Source organism: Phragmites australis, chromosome 15 (assembly GCF_958298935.1).
Source record: "Phragmites australis chromosome 15, lpPhrAust1.1, whole genome shotgun sequence".
NCBI classification, from domain to species: Eukaryota; Viridiplantae; Streptophyta; class Magnoliopsida; order Poales; family Poaceae; genus Phragmites; species Phragmites australis.
The window spans coordinates 25,215,907-25,222,433 of record NC_084935.1 but is presented as its reverse complement, the minus strand read 5'-3'; the positions used below and the strand labels follow the sequence as shown (position 1 = coordinate 25,222,433).

The window sequence follows — 6,527 nt, the reverse complement described above, 5'->3', positions numbered from 1 at the left end:
TAAGATGAAGTGAAGGTTCAAACAAAGAAGTCAAGTATGCAAGTTTGGGCGTTTTGTTGAAAATCATGATCATCGTATATCCAAATCTCCATCCAAGGGTAAAAGAGGTAAATAGTAGCTAGACTTCTGTTCATGCTTTTTGTTTTTTGCTTCTAGCTTATTTGTCTCGTCTATGATTGCATATACTTATTTTAATTTATTGTAATGCCTAGTGTAGGTTTTTATATGGTAGGTTGATTATGTTTATCTCTAACCCATGAGAAACCTATATGGTTTATTAGTTGTAGGTTCATTTCTTGGGACTAGTTTTTACAATTGGTATCTTTCGTGTGTCATGATCTAATCTATAGGATAAATCTCCATTGTTACCAATAACAAATGCATATATCTCACAAGTATTCGACACTTGTATGCACACTTTTAGGGGGAGTATATCCTATAGTTTATGATTTTGAGACTAACATGTGTTGCAAGTTATATCTCTTGTAGTCTTATGGAGCAATCAACATGTTCCTGCAGGTATGCAATGCTTAAATACTTCAATTGATATCATTGTTAAATCTTTTACTCATTTAAGCTACCTATATGAATAATATAGATTAAACTTCCTATCTTGACATATTGTCTAGTTGTACATATGTTTTGTTTCTCATCATATATATGCACATATATAGGGAGAGTTTAGACTATATTATGTGAGTTTCATAAATTATGATTGTAACATCCCAAAATCCTAGGTTGTAGATTTTGAGATAATTAATTGTTATTAATACGAGACTACAGGTTTAATTTTCAAGAGATCAAGTTTCTTTAAAATTTTAGGAGCATAAATTGGATTCTTTAATAAATCATTTGGTGTGTTCAATATGTGATGGTTGATTTGTTTAGTGTTAATGTATTTATGAGATTTTCTTTCTTTTATTTTTTTGAGTTTTTCTGTGCATCAAAAATCATGTTTTATATGCATAGAATCTTGTTTTAAATTTTTAGAAAAAAATCGGCTTAGCCAAAAGTTATAAAAATCTAACCGGTTACACCTTATGGTTTGTAGTATTTTGATTTTTTTTTAAAAAAAATTAGAGCGTACCTAGATAGGTTTCAAAAATCAAAGTTTTCTTAGCTAAAAATAGATGCATACTTTACAGGCCACGTTCTCTCTTCATTAGCCCATTTCCTCTCCTTAGGCTCAGCTCAATTAAACCAACTGCTATGGCACGGCACGGGAAGCTTCGGCCACCATCGTCCTCCTCACCATGCCGCTCCCTGTGCTCGCCATCAGCCGAGGACGCCGGCCATCCCGCACAGCGACACTCCCTGTGCGCCTGCCGCTCCTCCTTATCCGATCGCTCGAGTCCGCTCACCTCTCTGTGCCCCCGCACCTCCGCACTCTCGTCGCTCTACCTGCTGGCCTCGCGCCGAGAGTGCAGCGTGGTGACGCCACCGTACCCCGCCTCCCTTCTCTGGCTTTTAAGCCAAGCTGAGCAGGCCATCTCTCCTGTTTCCTCTCTCTCACCTCAGTCGACCACACTAGTTCGCAAGCTTGCCTCGTTGGGCGAGAGCGTGGCCATTCTTCTCAGATCCAACGGTCCCCATCGCTTCGCGCAACCGTCAGCGTCCAGGGAATCAACCATGGATTGCTTGGTCGCACCGATCTCCGCAGCTCCGGTCACCACCATTTCCGCCCATCAGTTCGATTGTCGCTGATTGTGTTCCAGAGGAACAGTACAAGCAAGCAAGCAGGCAAATGCTGGGATGATTTAGCAGCAGCCCACTCCCTCCAGCTTAAACACAGCAGCACTACAAGAGCTCCACGCCACGCCGCGCCTTAGCCTACGCTCTGGTGCTCCTACGCCGGTGCACTCCGCACCCAGCACGCGACACGCCTTGACGTTTCTCTGAGCCGAGCGCCATCGCCATCCTCCTTGCCACCGATGCGCACCGCTGCCATGATCTTTCCTCTTCTGGTGAGCTCACGTCGATTCCTCCTGGCCATGACTCCTTCACTACCTTGTGCCCCTCCTTGACTGATCCTCGTCGCGAATCCGCAGCTGCACACGCTGCCATGGCCGTTTTTGCCTCCGCCGGTCACCATTGCCATCACCGAAGCACCTCACCGGCGATCCGCCACTGCACGGCTTCTCCAAGCCCATTTGTACCATGGAGAGCTCCACCGTGATCCCCTGGACGTAAAGCACGCACCCCTTTGGCCCCGGCCCATCATTGGTTCGGTGCTCGCCGAGGACTGAACGCCGTCGTGCCGCCTTACCCGTCGCCGCCCGTGCTCTGGTCGGGCTCTCCGGCCGAGAAGCGCATGGGCTGGTTCGCCTTCGTGTGCTCGACGCGTTGGTGCCATTCTCCAGCCGAACCACGCCATCTCCCGTCACCGGCGATGCCTCCGGCAAGCCCCACGGTCTAACCGCTGCCCCCAGTCCGTCTAGCTTTTGTGTACTGTTCATCGTTTGATCAAAATAACTAAACTACTGTAAAAACTATTTTTCGAGACACATAAGTGGTCTTTCTACAGGCGGTTCATATAAAAATCTGCCTGAGCAGTCTGCGGCGGACTACTGTGATTTTAGACCGCCTGTGGAAACAAACTTTCACAGGTGGTTGCTTACGTGAACCGTATGTGAAAATGGGTTGATTTTTACAGACGGTTTACAGAAGGAACCACCTGTGGAAATATTCCACAGGCGGTTCCTTATGTGAACCGCCTATGGAAATAGCTCTATTTTCACAAGCGGTTCATATAAGAAACCGCCTGTGAAAATAGCCATTTTCACAGGCGGTTCACTTAAGGAACCATCTGGCTATTTTTATGGACGGTTCACGGTTCACATAAAGAACCGTCTGTAGTAATAGATGCTAGCTTATCTTTAAAAAAATCATAACTTTTTCATACGAAGTCTGATGAGCACAAAGTTTATATGAAAATTATAGCTCTCGACCAGATCTACAACTTTGTAGTCGAATTTTTTTTATTTAAAGTCATTTAGATCCCTAAACAATCAGTTGAAGTTTCACACATAAGTTTCGATTACACATATGCTATTGTTATCACAAATCCTATTAATATAAGTAAACTCAGAGAAGAAAAATAATACTACCAACTTCAACATCTCTAACAAGAACAAGAAGAAGAATAGCAAAGAGCTCACTATCAATAACAAGACTTAGCTTACAGAATTAGTAGTGATAATAACAATAGCATCAAGTGTCATCAAGCGTTAGCACAGTCACAAATATTTTTTATTTTTATTTTATTTTTCTCTTATTTTTTCTTACCTCAGCAGCACTAGAATAGGAACTCTTGCATATTTCTGCTCAAGTTTGATGTAAGAGGTGATGGCTATCGACACAAACATGCACTCCGAAAACGGTACAAAAACTTCCAGGGGCGAGAATTCAATCTTCCAAGCCATTTTTGGCCTCAAAAAGTTCGTCAAACCAGACGAAGTTGGGGAGAAACAGATGTAACTTTTTCTGTAGATGTCTGTAGAGTAAAAAAAACGTCGAATTCGGAGTTCGTATGCAAAAGTTATGCCTGTTTTATCGAAGACGGGATATTTTATAATTTTAAACCGAAGGTTTACACAGTTTTCACAGGCGGTTCCTTAAGTGAACCACCTGTGGAAATATTCGGCAGAAAAGGTCAAAAGGATAAAATATCCCGTTTCAATCTCAAGTACTTGAAAGGTGAGGCGGTAAGGAAGGTCGCGCGTGAGTGGAGATCCTGGGTTCGATTCCAACCGAACGCAAACGTTGAAAATAGTGTGAAAAATAGCGAGATGGGTGAGTTCCGACGGTGTGGCAGCGAGGGTTCCTCAGGTTAAAAAAAATTCGCTTTTTTTTACCAAAAAAAACGTCGATTTGGGGATCGATTTTCAGAGGCGGTTCACTTAAGGAACCACCTGTGAAAATCGTTTTCCACAGGCGGTTCTCTTAAGAAACCACCTGTGATAATAGGTTTTCACAGGCGGTCTCTTTTGCGCCTGTGGAAATCTTCCACAGGCCTTCGATCACAGGCGGATTCGATAAACGCCTATAAAAACAGGTTTTGATCCGCCTCTGAAAATAGTTTTTTAGTAGTGCTAGGAATTGGTATAATTCGTAGTAAAATAAATACAACTCCAAAAAATATGAAACCAAGTTTGTTAGTTTCGTTTTGTCATAATTTACATGTTAAAAATGTTAGAACTCATGCAATACTTTATGACAATTAATTAATTAATTAAATGTGTTTCAGTTTATTCAAATCATAGTTCATTAATTCAATATCCTAAAAATGTGAAACCACTTTTGTTAGCTTTATATTGCCAAGAACTAAAGTATAAAAATGCAAGTTTTCATGAAAATTTGAGATTAAGTTTTGTAATGATTTAAATGTGATCAATCTTGTTTAATTCACCATTTAATCATGGAATTTCTAAAGTCTGTGAATCCATTTCTAATGATATGTATAAATAGGGTAGCACATGTTTTGGTCTCACATTGTTAACTTCAAAAAATCTTTGTTGGTGTAACTTTACACAAGAAAAATGCATTTCACTCATACTCCGATTAACACGATTCTTATTGCAAAATCCATCTAAAATCATGTTCCTTGTTTTCATGCAGAAATATTTTGTGTTCATTGCTGTGGATTTTCTTGGATGGATTTATTTGCATCTTTCGATGTTTATCGATCGAGTATTTGGTGTGTACGTAAGTGCGATCAACGATGAATGATAGAGACCAGAAATATCGCAAAGGTGAGAGGCAAGCAATCCCTTGACCACTTTGGGCCCAGTGTTCAAATTTACTTTATGCATTGATTATGAAGATTTATTATGCATGCGTAGATGTTTTATAAAATTGCTATTTGGGATGGTAGCTATGACCTAATTGAATCAATATGTCAACTTTCCTTGAACTTGTTAACCTTACCATTGTTAACCTAGGCTTTGGGTTGACATGATAATGTCACTTGGGTAGAACCGGACTAAGGTACGATAGAAATGCTTAGCTCTGCTGTCTACGGTAATTTATTTGGTTGTCATACTATCACTTGGGATATGAAAGATTTGTTAAAAATAGTTAAGTCATTGTTTTGAGAAACTTGAGTTGTTGTTTAGACGGGGGCAGGTTTATGTCAATGTGTGTCAGAAGGTGAGCGTCGTCTCACAGAAGAATGTATAGGTGCAGACCTGCTCGTATTGTATGAGGACCGGTACCTTGTACTCGGAACTAAGGGAAACAGTACAACCATATGTGCCGGTATGGATGACGGCCCTAGCTTATTAACCCAGGTAATTCTACCCTTGCTTCTTGGGAGTTTGGTGTGTATGTGCGGGTAATCCACGAGGTGGGTGTATCCGAAGGGACTCCCATGGCTATACGCGTGGGATCAAAGTTTGCTGACACAACGATTAATATCCTCTGGACTAGTGGGACCGCCTCAGGAGTACTTAGTCGGAGGGAATAATGTTAATCGGGAGGAGCAAGGGTTAGGATTAAATGGTGTAATGGCTTTGTCATGACACCCTATGTACACCCAACTTGAAGAGTGTACGGTATCGACGGATACCACCAAAGGAAAGTTCATGTCGTGTGGGTAAAGTGTACAAACTCTGCAGAGTAATAAATCTATTCGAATAGCCGTGCTCGCGGTCAAGAGCCCCTTAGGAAAGGCTGCATGGTTTAGATTATTTGTTTTGGGATGTCGGGTTTCACTTGTAGGCACTAGTGTAGGTATTATGTATGTCTAGATAGAGAATCGATCTTCATGGTCTGTGGTAGACATGAAGCTGTTGTTGTTTATTTATTTTCACCATCATTTACTTTTTGCTCTCTTTAAATTACATTGCGAATCTATTATATTGTGTACTTTCCAAATTATCAAGGCATTTATGCACAACTAGATATGTTGGCCATCCTTCAATTCAACCTGCATTATTGTATCATTGCAATATATATAGCTTGCTTCCTGAAGTCGTTTATTCAGAAATAATGCCAGGAAATCATGGAAGCGATGATATCGGGACTTTCTAGGATTCAACTCCCAGTCGGTTGCCTGTGGGCGGGTTTGAGGCACATCCACTGGATATTTGAATCTATTTCATTGTATTTTTCCGCTGCATATCTTTTTATATTGTAAACTGGTTGGTCCTAATGTTGTAAATTTAATCCAATTAAGCATATTCACCTTGTAAAATGTATGGATGTGATATCACTGTTGTAACCGTGTGTACTTGCTACTGATCATAGGACAAGTACAGTGGAAACACGGAGTTTCGGGTAATCTATTTACCCGAGGCGTTACAATGATCCATGTGCTTTCATAGCCTATAATTGGTATCATTCATTTGTAGTGATATCTATACAATTGGTATCCTTTTAATTAGATCATGATTAGTGAAGCTCTCTCCCATGTGCTCTAATATTTCTCCCTTTGAGTTCAACATGTACATATAGCCTTTTTGAGAGATTGTTGATAAAGAGGGAGAAGTTTGATGACCAAGCAAGATACAAGTTGCAAGATGAATTAT

The 6,527-nt window shown here is 40.9% G+C and overlaps 1 long non-coding RNA gene across 1 annotated transcript; it reads left to right on the top strand.

The window, feature by feature from the left end:
- Positions 1-2,322: 2,322 nt before the first annotated feature.
- Positions 2,323-6,199, top strand: LOC133893659 (uncharacterized). The gene is made up of 3 exons (XR_009904544.1): positions 2,323-2,410; positions 4,618-4,751; positions 5,984-6,199. It is a non-coding gene; the product is annotated as an uncharacterized LOC133893659 (long non-coding RNA).
- Positions 6,200-6,527: the final 328 nt, after the last annotated feature.